Source organism: Hylobates moloch, unplaced genomic scaffold, assembly GCF_009828535.3.
Source record: "Hylobates moloch isolate HMO894 unplaced genomic scaffold, HMol_V3 SCAFFOLD_10, whole genome shotgun sequence".
Classification (NCBI taxonomy): Eukaryota; Metazoa; Chordata; class Mammalia; order Primates; family Hylobatidae; genus Hylobates; species Hylobates moloch.
The window spans coordinates 67,780,588-67,796,876 of record NW_026652285.1 but is presented as its reverse complement, the minus strand read 5'-3'; the positions used below and the strand labels follow the sequence as shown (position 1 = coordinate 67,796,876).

Genomic DNA, 16,289 nt, shown 5'->3' with positions numbered 1-16,289 from the left:
CAAGTAGCTGGGATTACAGGCACCTGCCACCACACCCAGCTAATTTTTGTATTTTTAGTAGAGATGGAGTTTCACCATGTTGGCCAAACTGGTCTTGAACTCCTGACTTCCACTGATCTGCCTGCCTTGGCCTCCAAAAGGGCTGGGATTACAGGCGTGAGCCACTGCACCTGGCTGTAATTTTAATAAATAAGACATAAATATAGGTCTAATGAAAATAGCTACATCTTGAATTTAGTAAGGTTACCATAACTTTGAATCTTGTGACTTTAGGCAGTCTAGTCCACAAGCAGTAAGGTTTGTTTTGGGAAAGGACTATTATCATCTTTGTTTCAAAGCTAAACTGTAAACTAAGTTCCTCCCAAAGTTACTTCAGCCTATACCCAGGAATAAGCAAGAACAGCTTGGAGGTTAGAAGCAAGATGGAGTCAGTTAGGTCAGATCTTTTTCATTGTCTTAGTTATAATTTTGCAATGGCAGTTCCATAACTTTAAACGAAGACTATTGTAGTTTTCATAAATATCTAGGTAAATGATTAAAATACAATAATTAACCAAATGTAATGGGATAAATACGTGCAGACAAACTCATCATAATTTAGAATCTAAAGTTATATTAAATTAAATAATAGATATTTCATTATTTGGGTATTTTCCAATAAAACTATATTATAGGAAAACATTATTTCAAAAAAGTGTGTCCTTTTTAAAAAGGTGAACAATTTTTTTCTAATTCAAACCTTATATAAATGTTATATATAAAACAAGGTAAAAGGAGCCAGGAAATAAGAGAGATGTAATGAAAGTTATAAAAATAAAGAGTTTTTTTTTGTAAGAAAGCTTAAAGAGAAATAATTTTACATGAGAAAGAATCTTGTATGGTAAATTTAGTCCTAAAATAAAATGGCTGGTTGTTTAACAAACAGGGATGTTCAGGACAAACCAGAAAGTCCAAGCATGTCATGAATAGTCTGTGTAAGTCACAATAAGAGGATTTATTTTTAAAAAACCCAAAACTTTTATATGATCAAATTGTCTATTAATTAAAGGGAAATTGTAGTGGTCTTTCTAGAGATGGGGCTTGATGTAAAAAAAACCACTTATACACTAAACAATTGGTTAGAACAATGAATTTTTTTTTTTTTTCCAGACAGAGTCTCGCTCTGTTGCTAGGCTGGAGTGCAGTGGCACAATCTCAGCTCACTGCAACCTCCACCTCTCGGGTTCAAGCAATTCTCCTGCCTCAGCCTCCCTAGTAGCTGGGACTACAGGCATGCACCACCATGCCTGGCAAATTTTTTGTATTTTTAGTAGAGAGGGGTTTCACCATGCTGGCCAGGCTGGTCTCAAACTCCTGACCTCATGATCTGCCTGTGTTGGCCTCCCAAAGCACTGGGATTACAGGTGTGAACCACTGCACCCAGCCTAGAGATGTTAATTTTTTTTTAACCTGAAGTTCAACTTTTATTGCACCTTGCCATTTTCGGTTTTCTCTCCTCTTTTAAAGGTTGAGATATAGTAACACTCTCCAACTCACCTTTCAGGTAATATAAGTTTTTTTTTCCTCAAGTTCTTTGTTGTGGCCTGATGCTAACAATGTTTTCTTAAAGGTGTAAGGGAAATGTTTTCTTCCAACATAATATTCTGTGCGGTGCAGAAGCTCTTCTCTTTTGCCTTTTAGGAACTGGCCTAACAGATTTCATGGTTTATTGAAACAATTCCTATGCCATTATTATTAAGTTTTTGGTTTCCTTAGAAAAAAAAACTGAGATTAAAATATATTTTTTAATTAAGGTTATTACATCCTTGTATCTTTCTGTATGGGCTTTTAAAGTCCTTTTGACATTGAGTTACAGGGCTTTCAGTCCTGGGTCTAAGAAGACACTAAATCCTGCTAAATCTAAAATACAGCAATTAAAGCCTCATCTTCAAGCCTCGTAGAAAATGTCAATCAAAATAAACTGCATTCCTGAGACACAGGGCCAGAAATTAAAGCTATTCAACAACTCAACGTTCAGGGACTATTGCAGAAGATGTGGGTGTGTGGGATTGTAAGGGCCAATTTTGAGAGATAAAATAAGTTCAGTTTTTCTATAAACTAACCATTAATGTTAAAGGCACACTGATGCAAGACCATCATATGGACCCCTCTGTCAGATTAACAAGGTTTTCTTGAAGCATTAACCACCTCCTTAATAAAGGTTATGAAGGTTATTAAAGGCTATGTAAGTTATATCTTATGGTCAAGATAAGATAAAAATCGTATAGATTGTTCATAAAATTTTGAAAAAAATTTAATTGACTTCATGCTGTTTTTATTAGGATAGGACTTATTGTTTGAAAAATTAAGTCCCCTCTCTCAAAGAATGAAGGTTTTCACCTTTTTTGGAAATTCTTGAGTTATCACTTTAGTCAAATGAATGACTTATTTTACAGTGACATGCGATATCAAGTGTTTTAAAACTTTGATATTTGACAAACTTTCCAAAATCAAATGATAAATTATGTCTTTTTCTGACCTGATTAATCCTTTAAGATATTAGGTTCCCTAAAGTCCAAAAATGACATAATTTGGCTTATTGGTATAAAAATTATACAGAAAACATTGTCAAATGTGGAATAGTGTTTGGTTTTCTTTGGGCTGTATTTGTATAATTATGTTATTGGTATGTGTTCCAAAATTATGGGAAATGCCTATGATTCTGATGTGACTTAGTGTACATTATCAGTAATAATTATAATTAAGTTAAATTATTATGTGCCACAGAGGTAACAAATTTCCTTGTCAACTGTGTCTTTGACTATGGCTGCCCTAAAACGTTTTGTCATCCACAGACAATTGTCTTGTTTTGGTCCTCTTTAGAAGGTGGCTTTATAATCAGCTATAAAACTCTAACAGGTGCTCTTGAATATAAGTTTCTGATAACTTTGGAAATTGTGACATCAGAATAGGAGAAAAACTTTTGGGATTCATGGAGAACTGAAATGTTTATGAATATCAAGCAGAACAGAAATTAACCACATGGACTGAACTAATAAAAGACTGAAGTAATCTTTTTGACTTTTTGCTTAAAACGTTTCTTATCCTTTGTTTTGTTTCTTTAGAGTCAAAGAAACTTTTTTTGAGCTATTAACAGTTTTTAACAATTTAATACACTTCTGTGAACAAAATTTGAACATATTTGTTTCTCTCTACCTGATTTCTCCGGAATTTGGAAACCATTTGTGAATATTCTTAACTTATGGCAATCCAGTTATTTGCATAAGTGCAATAAGAATATGTCTTCATTTATAACAGGACACAATTTGAGAAACTGGTTATTTTACCAAGACTTTGACTGGAATGATGTGCTTTCCTTTAAGGAATCAGACTTGACTTACGGAGCCAATAAAAGCCCCTTGGTAAAACAGACCTCATACCTTGTCTACACAGTCCCTGTACAGGGTTCCTGACCTGTGGTAAGTAAAGAATGTAACTTTCTGACAGGCCCAGGAGCCCCAAGTTTATCTTGGAACCTCAGGAATAGACAAATTCACCCAACTCATAGGTATTTGATGGTACAAATCCATGGCTGGGCTGGGTTTTAAAAAAGTCTTATCTCAGATTCCTTCTATGGAACAAATTTTCATCAAAGGCAATTTAAAAGCCTATGTAAACAAACAATTATTCTTGCTGCACTGTATATAAATTTTCAGTTCAAGTGTAATAAAGCAAATCAGTCTTACCATGATTTGGCTGTAGTAAAAATGGGAAACTGGAGAGAGAAAAATTCTGTTTCAAAAACTATAGTACACCTGTTGTTACATTCGAGTCTTGCCTAATGTTTTCCAGTTTTTATTATTTTCTACAGTTTGGGCCGAATTCTAATTTTTCTTGGCTATAAGTCTTCAAAATAATGTTTTCATTTTTTTCCTTCTTTTCCCCCCCATTTTTCCTAATTTGGAGTCACTGTTGTAAAGCCCTGCAAACTGAAGCTAGACAACTTAAACTTCAGAAGAAAATAACAGCAACCTATTTACCTACATAATCCACTTTCATACCTACCTACTGATGTATGGACTTCAGAATCATATGGCCTATACCAATTTTCCAAGATTGTGCTTTCGTTTGTTGTTGTTTTGCTCCCTTCCTCTCCCTATTTTCTCTTCATAAAACGTAAGATTTCACAACCTGTTAAAAATGAACTTTCCTAATAACTTGGGACCTACCCATCTAGGAATAAACCATGCTAGCCATGAGAGATCAGACAAAAATGAGACCAGAGACTCATTTTCTTCTAAAATTCTTTCTCTAAAATATTTTTTAAAAAGAAAAGGAGGGAAATATGAAAGGAAAATAAATCTGGGGGCCCCAAAATCACTAAGGTAAAGGGAAAAGTCAAGCTGGGAACTGCTTAAGGTAAACTTGCCTCCCATTCTATTCAAAGTCACCCCTCTGCTCACTGAAGTAAATGCGTATCTGATTGCCTCCTTTGGAGAGGGTCATCAGAAACTCAAAAGAATGCACCCATTTGTCTCTTATCTACCTATGACCTGGAAGCCCCCTCCCCACTTCGAGTTTCCCACCTTTGCTTTGAGTTGTCCTGCCTTTTCTGGACCGAAACAATATTTATCTTACATATGTTGATTGATGCCTCATATCTCCCTAAAATGTATAAAACCAAACTGTTCTCTGATCACCTTGGGCACATGTCATCAGGACCTCCTGAGCCTGTGTTATGGGTGTGTGTCCCTAACCTTGGCAAAATAAACTTTCCAAATTAACTGAGACCTGTCTCAGATACTTGGGGTTTGCCATTATAAAGTCCAGAGTTAGGCAAGCCAGGTAACTCTCATGATTATTGGGAACCCAGGGTCCTCCTTCTCCTTTTTTCTTTTTTCTTTCTTTCTTTTTTTTTCTTTTTTTTAGACAGAGTTTCACTCTTGTTGCCCAGGCTGGAGCACAATGGAGTGATCTCCACTCACAGCAACCTCCGTCCCCCAGGTTCACGTGATTCTTCTGCCTCAGCCTCCCAAGTACCTGGGATTACAGGCATGAGCCACCATGCCCAGCTAATTTTATATATTTTTTAGTAGAGACGGGGTTACTCCATGGTAGTCAGGCTGGTCTCACACTTCTGACCTCAGATGATCCACCCGCTTCAGCCTCCCAAAGTGCTGGAATTACAGGCGTGAGCCACCGTACCCAGCCCTCCTTTTTTTTTTTTTTTTTTTTGCTCTGCCATCCTCATTCCATGACTATCATCCTTGAGAGTTGTTTATAGTCCAAGATGACGGGAACTTAAGCCCTTCTGCCCTTATACTAAATAGGAAGCAGGAGAGAGGGGAAGAGGACTAAATTATCTCCTGGCCTCCTGTCTTTCCACCTTTTCTCTCTCACTGGCTACAGCTGAGTTGCTGGCCACCCCTAGTCGGAATGGAGTCTGGGGAAGGTGGTCCTTTTTATTGGGCATATTGCCATGCTAAGTAAAAGCAGTGTTCTGATATTAACAAGGGGAGGAAGTGGTAAAATGAGATGAATAAAAACAACGTAATGAGTTTTTCATGAGATAAAACTTATTCAATTTAAAAGACTGTTGAGACTTTTTCCCTTCATCTTGTCTTAAAGTTAAAAATACATTTCTTAAAAAATGAAATTATAATTATGGCAGACTTTTTTCTTCTAAGGTCTTTATCTGACCAAATAAAAAGTTGTTAACTCTGTTAACCTCTAATATTATTGACATTTTACTGGCCCCCTCCCCCGCCAAATCCAAAACCTAGAGAACTCCTACTTTCTCTCAACTCTAAAATACTTAGATCTGTGTCTTTCACACAGCGTGTAGACTTTGTGCTTTATGCTTTGTAGTGATTGGGTTGAGAACATGCTTCTCCTAAATACAGCACATTGACATTTGAAAACATGGCAGAAGCTGGAAAGTCACTCTCACCTTCCCTCCTCTCCTTTCTCCTGATGCAGGTCATAAAACCTTGGAATGATTTTCTGAACTTCCCCTGAAGCAGGTCCTAAGACCCTCATGTAAGAAGTGCTGCCTATATCCACAGTACCTATCTCCACAGGAAAGGTACTTTCTTATCTCTGAAGACTGACGGGTTACAGAGAAAAATCTGAACAAATAAGCCTTGCTAAATTCTCCGCAGTTTATTCCCATCTTTCTTCAACTGTATCTCCCCACAACTGTCCACTCTTCGTGAAACCTGGCATAGAAACACACAAGTTTAACAGCTGCTCTGGGTTTTCCTTTCCTTAGGAAGGTTCCTATGTCATGGGAAAGTTACATGCAACATCTATGCTTTGTTCTTGTTAATCTTTTATTATGGAGGCCTCAGCCATGAACCTAGGATGGGTATGGAAAAGCTATTTTTCATTCCCTATAGTAATCTAGCATTAGGTATCTATTGATTAATTTATCAAATAGGCTCAGCCAAAGTGCGAATGCCCAGTGACACAATGAAGAGCTGCCACCTCCAGGTTCTTAGTCAGGGCTTGATTTGCAGTGAGGGAGAGAAACTCACTGAAGTCAGCATAGGTAAAGTGGTGACTGTTGCAAGGATATGGGGGAATCTTGTGGACAACTAAGAACAGAAAAAATATATGGTCAGTTTACCTTAAAATTAGGCTTAAAAATAAAAAATAAGGAATGGAAGCTCCCCTCTCTCTCATAGAATAACTAACAGCCTTTCAACGTCATTTTGCTTTTCTCTGCCAGCCAACTTTCTTTGCTACTTATATATTTTTCTTCCCCCAGTAACTCCAGTTGGTATGAGGGCTTTAGCTCCTGTTATATAGAGGTGTTACAGTCTCTCAGTGTTGTAATTCCAAATTCCCCAGCAATAGTTTGATTGGTGCAGCTAGGGTCAGGCTATCATCTCTGGTTCAATTAGCTGTGACTAGTAATGGAGGCTCTAGTACAAACATGTCCTCCTAGGTGCATTCTTTCAGCAGAGCCTAGGGAGCGAGCATATCGGGGGCGGGGTAGAAGTGGCAGCTTCCATGCAGCATTTATAATACATTTCCCTTTTTCCATGAATTTCCATCTCCTGCAGCTATCCCTTCCTTGCTCTTTTCCCCTTCAGGGTGGCAGATCAAAGCCCTTCACTATTATCTGCTCCGTTTCTTAAAGTGTTTCTGGCACAAAAAATATTCTCCTTGTTCTCTTCTCTAATTCAACTTACATTTCCTCGGTTGGAATGTTTTAATGGGAAGGTAATGTGGTGATTAGAGTGCAGAAGCCTCTGGGATCACCTCACCCTATTTTCAAGTCACCAGCCTGGGCCAGGGGCAAGAACATTATAAGTAAGAGGCCACTGTAAATGGAGTTGAAGCCAGGTTCCACCCTCCACTAGAAGAGATGGCTCTGTGCATGAGTTTCTGTATCTGTGAAAGTGGAATATTACCACCGTGGATTACATAAGATCACTGTGAGAATCAAAGGGAATAACCCAGGCCAAGGAGTTAGCCCAGTGCCTGAAACTTCAACACGCATTATTCACAACTGAGGTACAAGAGGCAAATATCAAAGCCATGGACAAGACAGTGTTAAGGGCGTGATGGCACGTGCCTGTAATCCCAGCTACTCGCGAGGCTGAAGCATGAGAATCACTTGAACCGGTGAGGCAAAGGTTGCAGTGAGCTGAGCTGAGACCATGCTCCTGCACTCCAGCCTGGGCGACTGAGTGAGACCCTGTCTCAAAAAAAAAAAAGAAAGAAAAAGAAAAGATAATGTTAAATGTTGGGGTGCCAAATAAGGGCTGGAAACCAGGTGGGTGGTGTCTGAACTAATTCTGGAAGTAGGAGTCTTGGTACAATGGCTTCCACACGTGGATTCTAAGACAGTTGATTCTAATTGCTGAACCTTGAAGGAAGGTTTGATAATGTCAGGAACTTTGCAGCACTCAGCCAATTGAGTTGTTTTCCTCTAGAATGTAAAGATTTAATGTAAACAATGTAATAATTTTCACCTGAATAGGCCATTTTTCATTTTGCCACATTATTTGTGATTGGGTTCTATACTACAACCAAAACTGTGTTCCAGAGTAACATATACCTGGGCCTGGTGGCCCACGCCTGTAATTCCAGCATTTTGGTGCCACTGAGGTGGTTGGATTGCTTGAGTGCAGAAGGTCGAGGCTGCAGTGAGCTGTGTTTGCAACACTGCACTTCAACCTGGGTGAGAGTGAGATGCAGTCTCAAAACAAACAAGTCAAAACCACACACACACACACACACACACTCCCACACACAAACAAAAATTGGATCACCCATAATCAATTTTATGTTTTAATTAAAAAGAGGGTTTGTATTGAAATATCTGTTTCTCTGGAAACTTTCTGGGCATTTTACAAAGTGAACATCTCATTATTGCTTAAAATATTATTAAGATAGTTCCATGTATATGAATGCCAGGCAAAATGAATCCCTATAAATATAAGTTTGGATCTTTATGCTATATATGCTTCCCATTTAGGTCTAATTTAGGCCTAAACATGGTGTCATTTCATTTACTGCAAAGTTGGATGAGCCTAGCAATTCTTTATTAACCACTGAACTAAAAAGACAGAAAACTGGGATATGGCAAGACATCAATCATTAACAAACACTAAAAATGATTTTTCAGCAAATATGTAAAAGGATGTGGGTACCAAAATAGATAGTTTCTTTAAAGAAATACATACTTTAATTGCTTTCTTTGCTGGTAAATGCAGAACTTAAACATTAACTCACTCTCGATTTGTTACCACAGAGGTGACTTTCTCATGGTCAAGGTGCCACGATGAGTGCCCCTCAGGCATGTATTTCCCTACCCAGGACTTGCTTTTGATTTATCCACATCACACTATGCACACATCAAAAACACACCGACCTCTCCGCTGTAAAACAGAACGAAATCATGTCCTTTGCAGCAACATGGATGGAGCTGGAGGCCATTATCCTAAGTGAACAAACTCAGAAACAGAAAATCAAATACTGCATGTTCTCATAAGTGGGAGCTAAACAATAGGTATACATGTACATAAGAATGGGAATAACAAGACACTGGGGACTCCAAAAAGGGAGAGGGTGGGAAGGGGGTGAGGGCTGAAAAACTACCTATTGGGTACATTGTTCAGCGTTTGGGGGACAGGTACACCAGAAGCCCAATCCCCACCATTACACAACATACCTGTGTAACAAACAAGCACATGTACCCCCTGAATCTAAAATTAAAAAACAATCAAAAAGCACCGACTTCCTTAACTGGCAGGGAATAGTTTCAAGAATGGATTTAAACACCGAATTCCTTAATGTAGTTGCAGATTCTGCCAGTTTTGTCTCAACCTCTAGATCGGTTCCTTTTTTTAACTACCTTTAATTCTTAAACAGATTGTTGCTATTGCTATGCTATATACTTATTGTATCACTTATAAATGTATAACCTCTGCAAATTAGTCTCTGAAAGTATTCATTGGTAAAACAGGTATTTCTTCACTATAGGAATAGTTAGACATGTTTAAATACTTGAGAGCTATTTTTATTACAAGCACACACAGCTTTGTGGTGTTTTTTTTGTTGAGACAGAGTCTCGCTCTGTTGCCCAGGCTGGAGGGCAGTAGTGCGATCTTGGCTTACTGCAACCTTCGCCTCCTGGGTTCAAGCAATTCTCCTGCCTCAGCCTCCTAAGTAGCTGAGAGTACACGCTAATTTTTGTATTTTTAGTAGAGACAGGTTTTTGCCATGTTGGCCAGGCTGGTCTCAAACTCTTGACCTCAGGTGATCCACCCGCTTTGGCCTCCCAAAGTGCTGGGATTAGAGGTGTGAGCCACCGCACCCTGCCTGCAGTGTGTTTTTGAACGTATATGTGAAGTTGTAGCTTTTTTTTTTTTTTTTTTGAGACGGAGTCTCCCTCTGTCGCCAGGCTGGAGTGCAGTGGCGCGATCTCGGGCTCACTGCAACCTCTGACTCCCTGGTTCAAGCTATTCTCCTGCTTCAGCCTCCAGAGTAGCTGAGATTACAGGCGCCCACCACCGCGCCCGCCTAAATGTTTTGTATTTTTAGTAGAGACGGCGTTTCACCATGTTGGCCAGGATGGTCTCTGCGATCCACCCGCCTTGGCCTTCCAAAGTGCTGGGATTACAGGCGTGAGCCACAGCGCCCGACCTAAGCTGTCGTTTTATGATTACGGTTTATGGTTATGAGGCATTGATTTAAGACATTTTAAAGCTTAATTCGTCAGATTCCAGAAGAAAAAAAATTCACCAAGACAAGCTAATGCCATTGTCATAAATGGGAGTTTGGAGAAAATTCTATTAGTATTTGTTTGGGTGGTTTATGTACAGCGTTGAACTGATTTGAACTCCGACCAAATACTGTATGGAACTGATGTACGGTCGGGGAAATCATTAACTGAAGATGCCTTTTTTGTTGCTATTGTTAACGCAGTTAGAAAATCTTATTTTAGAGGTTTTACTCTGTTGACAAAGCCTCAACTTCTCTTCAAAAGAACTAATTTCCATTTTACCTCCCCTACATTTTGAACAGAATATGGAAGAAGCCAGCGCCCCTGCTCCCGCCGGGGCTTCCGCGCGAGACCAGGAACACTGGGGCAGTATCGACTCCGCTCGCCTAGAGCCCGCCCCAGCCGGGCCCACTTCCGTCAGAGCCCTGGCCGCGCCCTCCCCGCCCCACGGACCCGAGATTCGTCGGAATTTTCCCGCGACGCCCCGGGAGCGCGCGGGGCCGATAACCAGGCCCCAGAATGCACTGCTGACGCGTGCGCGCGCGCACGCGGCTCCACTGCCGAGCGACCGCGGGAAAATTCCAAAAAAACTCAAAACAAAAAGCCAATACGAGGCAAAGCCAAATTTTCAAGCCACAGATCCCGGGCGGTGGCTTCCTTTCCGCCACTGCCCAAACTGCTGAAGCAGCTCCCGCGAGGACCACCCGGTAAGCGGCAGGCCGCAGAACGCAGCGAGGGCGGAGGCTTCCCTCTGGGGTCTGGCGGACACGTCAGCAGTGAGAGCGGGAGGAGGAGGCGAGGGGCAAGAGGGAAGGCTCGCGAGAGTGGGTGGGCGCGGCGCGCTTCGCGGTGGGCGAGAGGGGTTCCTGCCGGCGCAGGGCTGAGGCTAAGGCTGAGGCGGGAGGCGGGAGGCGGGAGGTGAGGGGTGGGAGGTGGCGGGCGGTGCCAGCCCGCGGGGCTGGGCCGGGGCGGGGCAAGCCGGGGCGGGAGCCGGCGCTGGGGTCGCGCGGAAGGGAGCCCCCGGAGAGGCGGGAGCCGGGAGTTGGCGTTTTGGTTCTTTTTGTTCATTGAGCGCAGGCAGCTATGTCTTCTTCAAAGGAGAGGGGCAAAGGTGAATTTCTCTGCCTCGGACCCGTGGGAGCCGTGAAAATCTCGCCCCTTTGAGCCGGTCGCCCTCTACAGCTGGCCTCGTCCTCCCCGCCCCTCACACCCCTGCCCCCAAGCCCGAGTCGCCGGGGCGCCAGGAGGGGCGAGGTCCAATTAGAGGAGCCCGGGGCGCGGCTGTTACCCCTCCCGCCCTCCGCCTTTCATTCCCGGAGGGAGGCGGGTTCGCAGAGGCCAGTGTCTTCCCTCCACTCTTTTTGTGGACGCCAGGCCACATCTTCTTCAAAGCCCGTGAGAGATTTTTCAGGTGCTGTTTGTTGGTTTGCTCTTTTAAATTTTTTAGGTGGGTGCGTTTACGACTACGAACCCTCTATGATCTTATGTGTCCATCGCACCGAATGGGGGAAAAGACTTGGAGTTTTATAACATGGGAAATTGGGTACCAGAATCTTAAGGGAAGAGACCAAGGAGTTTTCTAGCAAAGTCCTGTATGTGCCTGGACTTTTATTCTAATCTGAAACTTGGAAAACTCCTGGGCATCTGATTTTATTCTAACCTGTGCCCTATTTAATGCATCTAAACTGTGATGTGATTTGACTTAGCATTTATCAAATGAGCAGAGCACTTTTGGGCCACCCAACTTCAGCTCTTTGTGGCTGTCACTCACTGTCAGTGATATGCCCTCAGACAGACCGTTTTCTCCTTACTCCCCTCAAGGGTTATTACAAACGATAGAATTCCTACCATGTGTTGAGATCATTCTTTACATAAGCTTAGATAGAAAACATGTTCATTGCGACTTTATACATTAAACTTAAATTGATGTTTCAATGTAATGTGCTGTACCAGAGTCACCTGGAAATAAGCACTCATATGCAAGAAAGGCTGCATCATTATTCATATTGCAAGAAAGGCTGCATCAAAAAAGAATTTGTTTTCCTAGATATATCAGAGGTCTTTTTCACCAACCCACTACCCCCAGTAAAAGATCCTGCTTCTTGAGAATTGGACTAATTATACTTTGTATATTATACATTCGAATTTATTTTTGCTTTATTCGGTCATATTTTCTCTTGATTTCTCGAAAAACATTTACCAAGGCATCAGAAAAGAAAAGCAGGCTCTATATTGGTATTTTTTGTTCTGTCCTCTAATTAAAAGCATTAACTTGATTGATTGGCTGGATGTGGAAGATGTGTTGCTGCATGTATGTGCAACTGTGCATGTACATTTTAAAATAAATGATACTTTTAACCAGTTCCATATTTCAGCAAGTAATTCCAATAACAATTATACAAATTTCGTGTTTATGAAAACCAGCTACAGGGAGGCCAGCCTGGCCAGTAGAAAGTTGGATTGATTATCTGGGCCATGGAGAGAGCCAGAGGAAACTCACATGAGTGGTAGTTCCGAGTTGGTAGTGGTAGGGCCTCAAATCAGGCTGGAAATGAGCACCAAATGATTTTTAAAAGTTTTATTTTAGGCCGGGATATGTGCATTCTCTGTCTTGTGTATGGATCTTGAGTGATTGGCTTAATGTGAAAGAATACATACAGGAGAAGCACATTGGAAGTTCTGCAATGTTTTAATAAAAATGCAGAAGTGGAGAAGGAAAGACAATTCAGATAACAGGCAGAGCGTGGTGGCTCATGCCTGTAATCCTAGCACTTTGGGAGGCAGAGGTGGAAGGATCACTTGATCCCAGGAGTTCGAGTCCAGCGTGGGCAACAGAGAGAGCCATGTCTCTACAAAAAATTAAGAAATTAGCCGGCCATAGTGATGGGGGGCTGTGGTCCCAGTTACTCGGGAGGCTGAGGTGCAGGATCACCTGAGTTCAGGAGGTCGAGGCCACAGTGAACTGTGATTGCACCACTGCACTCCACCCTGGGCAACAGACTGAGACCATGTCTGGAAAAAAAAAATTGATAACAATTCAGATTGGCCACCAGAGTTGGACTGGGGGCTAGCAGGCAATGGTTTTACCTTCATTTTAAGATTGGCATCTTCTAACTCAAGTTTAATACAGGACTCGGGAAGAGGCTTGTATGCCTTTTGTGTCAGCATCACACTATCTTGATTATGGCAGCTTTATAGTAAGTTTTGAAATCAAGTAGTATAAGTTATCCAATGTTTTTCTTCATTTTCAAAATTGTTTTGGCGGTTCAGGGTTCCTTACATTTTCATATAAATTTTAGTATCAGTTATTTTTTTTTTTTTTTTCAAAAAACCGTGCTGTGATAGACTTTGTAGGAATTGCATTTAATTTTGCATATCTATTTGGGGGAGAATTGCCATCTCACCATGAACATGGAATCTCTTCCCATTTGTTGAGCTCTTTAATTTCTCTTAGTAATATTTAGTAATTTTCAATGTACAGATTTTGCCCTTTTGTAAATTAATTTTGAAGTGTTTTATTTTTGATGGTATTGTGAATTGAATTATTTTTAAAATTTCATTAAAATTTTTTTATTGATAAAGTGAAAGCAAGCTGTTTTTGTTTGTTTGTTTTTTTGTTTTTTTTTTTTGAGACAGAGTCTTGCTCTGTTTGCCCAGGCTGGAGTGCAGTGGCATGATCTTGGCTCACTGGAATCTCCGCCTACCAGGTTCAAGCGATTCTTCTGCCTCAGCCTCCCGAGTAGCTGGGACTACAGGCGCCCGTCACCACGCCCGGCTAATTTTTGTATTTTTAGTAGAGACAGGGTTTCACCATATTGGCCAGATTAGTCTCAAACTCCTGAGCTCGTGACCCGCCTGCCTCGGCCTCCCAAAGTGCTGGGATTACAGGCATGAGTCGCTGCACCTGGCCGAAAGCAAGTTTATTAAGAAAGCAAAGGAATAAAGAATGGCTACTCCATATGTAGAGCAGCTGAATTATTTTTAAAATTTCATTATGGATTGTTGTCAGTATATGAACATACACTTGATTTCACTTATTAATCTTGTATCTTGCAACCTTCCTTGTTGAACTTGATGATTACTTCCAGTTTTTTGTGAATTACACAGGATTTTCTACATACAGCATCATGCCAATAAAGACAGTTTTACTTTTCTTTCCCTGTGGATGCCTTTAATTTCTTTTTTGCCTGATTAATTTTTTTCTTACCTGGTTCGACCCTCCAGCACTCTGCTGAATAGACATGGAGTGTATATTATTGACTTATTTCTCATCTTAGGGGGAAAACATTTAATCTTTTACCATTAGATAGGATGTTAGCTGTAAGTTTTTCATAAACGCACTTTATCAGGTTGAGAGATTTTCCTTCTGTTACTAGATTGTTGAGAATTCTTATGAACAAATGTTAGAAATGTTGCTTTTCTGCATCTATTGAGATGACTGGTTTTGTTCCTTTATCAATATGATTTATTAACTGATTGTGTATTTATACTAACCTTGCATTCTAAATCCCATTTGGTCATGTTATATAATCCTTTTTACATACTGCTGGATTTGGTTTAGTAATATTTTGTTTAGGATTTTTGTATTATGTTCATGAGTAATATTAGTAATATTTTGTCTTGTGATGTCTTTGTCTGGCTTTGGTATTACCGTAATAGTGGCATTTTAGAATGAGTTGGGAAGTTTTCCCTCCTATTTTTTCAGAGTTTGTGAAGGATTGGTATTTTTTTCTTTAAATATTTGATAGAATTCACTCACAAAGTCATCAGTTCGTGGGTATTTCTTTATAGGGAAATTTAAAATTACAAATTCAGGTTCTCCAGTGCACGCATGCGTGTGACTTCTCCGGTAAAGTTTGTCATGCGCGCGCCTGGCCGTGACTCCTCCAGAGCGAGCTTGTGCACGTATGCGCGCGCCTTCTCCATTGCCAGCTCCCACGCACTTTCTCCAGCACTGGTTCCCATGCACACACTTGACGCTTCTCCAGTGCGGAGCTCCCATAGTGTGTGCGGCTTTCTAGCGCTCACTCTTGGTGGGTGTGCTTTGCCCGCGCTAGCTCCTTGGGGTGTGCCGCTTCTCCAGCGCTGGCTCCCGTGCTTGGGTGCCGCCCCAGCACCTGTTCCCAGCCGTGTGCACATCTCCAGCGCTGGATCCTTGGCATATGTGCTTCTGCAGCGCCAGCTTCTGTGGTGTGCATCTTCCCCAGAGCAGGCTCTTGTAGTGCGCTGTGATCAGCTGCACCTAGTGGTCAACTGTGTACCTCAGCATCCCCTTCAGGTGATTTTGTAACTGAGCCTCTGGTGGGACACCTCCCTGTGAACACCTTTTCCTGCCTCCCTAGAGGATGGGTTTCTGGCAAGTTACCAAAGGTGGTTTTCCAGCAAGTTGTGCTGGGCAGCACCCACAGAGACATCTCTCCTATTCAGTGAGCCATGGCCATGCTCCCTCCAAAAAGTTCTTGATCCCATTTCTGGGAAGAAGTGGGTATTTTTCATTAGGGCATCCACCTCAGCCCTAGGGGCAGTGGCTCCTCCTTATATCTGCTATTCCTGTGTTTTGTAGAATTCTCTGTACTTCTGACTAGCCAGCACCTTGTTACTCCAGTCCTGTTATAGTGAATAGTTCTTGACTGGGAATGGTGACTTATGCCTGTAATCCCAGCACTTTGGGAGGCCGTAGGGCTTGGGAGGATTACTTGAGACTAGGAGTTTGAGACAAGCCTGGACAACATAGCAAAACCCCTGTTCTACAGAAAACACGAAATTATCTGGGAGTGATGTGTGTGCTTGCCTGTAGTCCCACCTACTACGGAGGCTGATGTGGGAGAATCGTTGAGCCCAGGAGGTCGAGGCTGCTTGGAGCCATGATTATACCATTGCATTCCAGCCTGGGCAACGGAGTGAGACCCTCTCTCTAAAAAAGAAAAAATGACAACAACAACAATAATTCTTTATAGTTGACTTTCCTTATTCAAATTATTATGTGGTTTCTTTTTACTGACTGGACCCAGACTGATTTATCACCTTTGCTCTGAACTTCCTCAAGAAATCATGAGTGGTGAGAGTACTTTGT

At 41.4% G+C, this 16,289-nt stretch overlaps 2 protein-coding genes across 3 annotated transcripts in view; both read left to right on the top strand.

The window, feature by feature from the left end:
• The window catches only part of LOC131384487 (uncharacterized), a 28,216-nt gene extending 22,237 nt beyond the window's left edge, over nucleotides 1-5,979 (top strand). The window contains exon 3 of the mRNA XM_058445916.1: nucleotides 5,959-5,979. The gene's annotated coding sequence lies outside the window, so the exon portion shown is untranslated. The remainder of the gene's footprint in view (nucleotides 1-5,958) is intronic.
• A 4,785-nt stretch (nucleotides 5,980-10,764) lies between these two features.
• FANCC (FA complementation group C) overlaps nucleotides 10,765-16,289 on the top strand; it is a 234,682-nt gene continuing 229,157 nt past the window's right edge. For both annotated transcript variants that reach the window (XR_004249867.2, XM_032164588.2), the window contains exon 1: nucleotides 10,765-10,923. The gene's annotated coding sequence lies outside the window, so the exon portion shown is untranslated. The remainder of the gene's footprint in view (nucleotides 10,924-16,289) is intronic.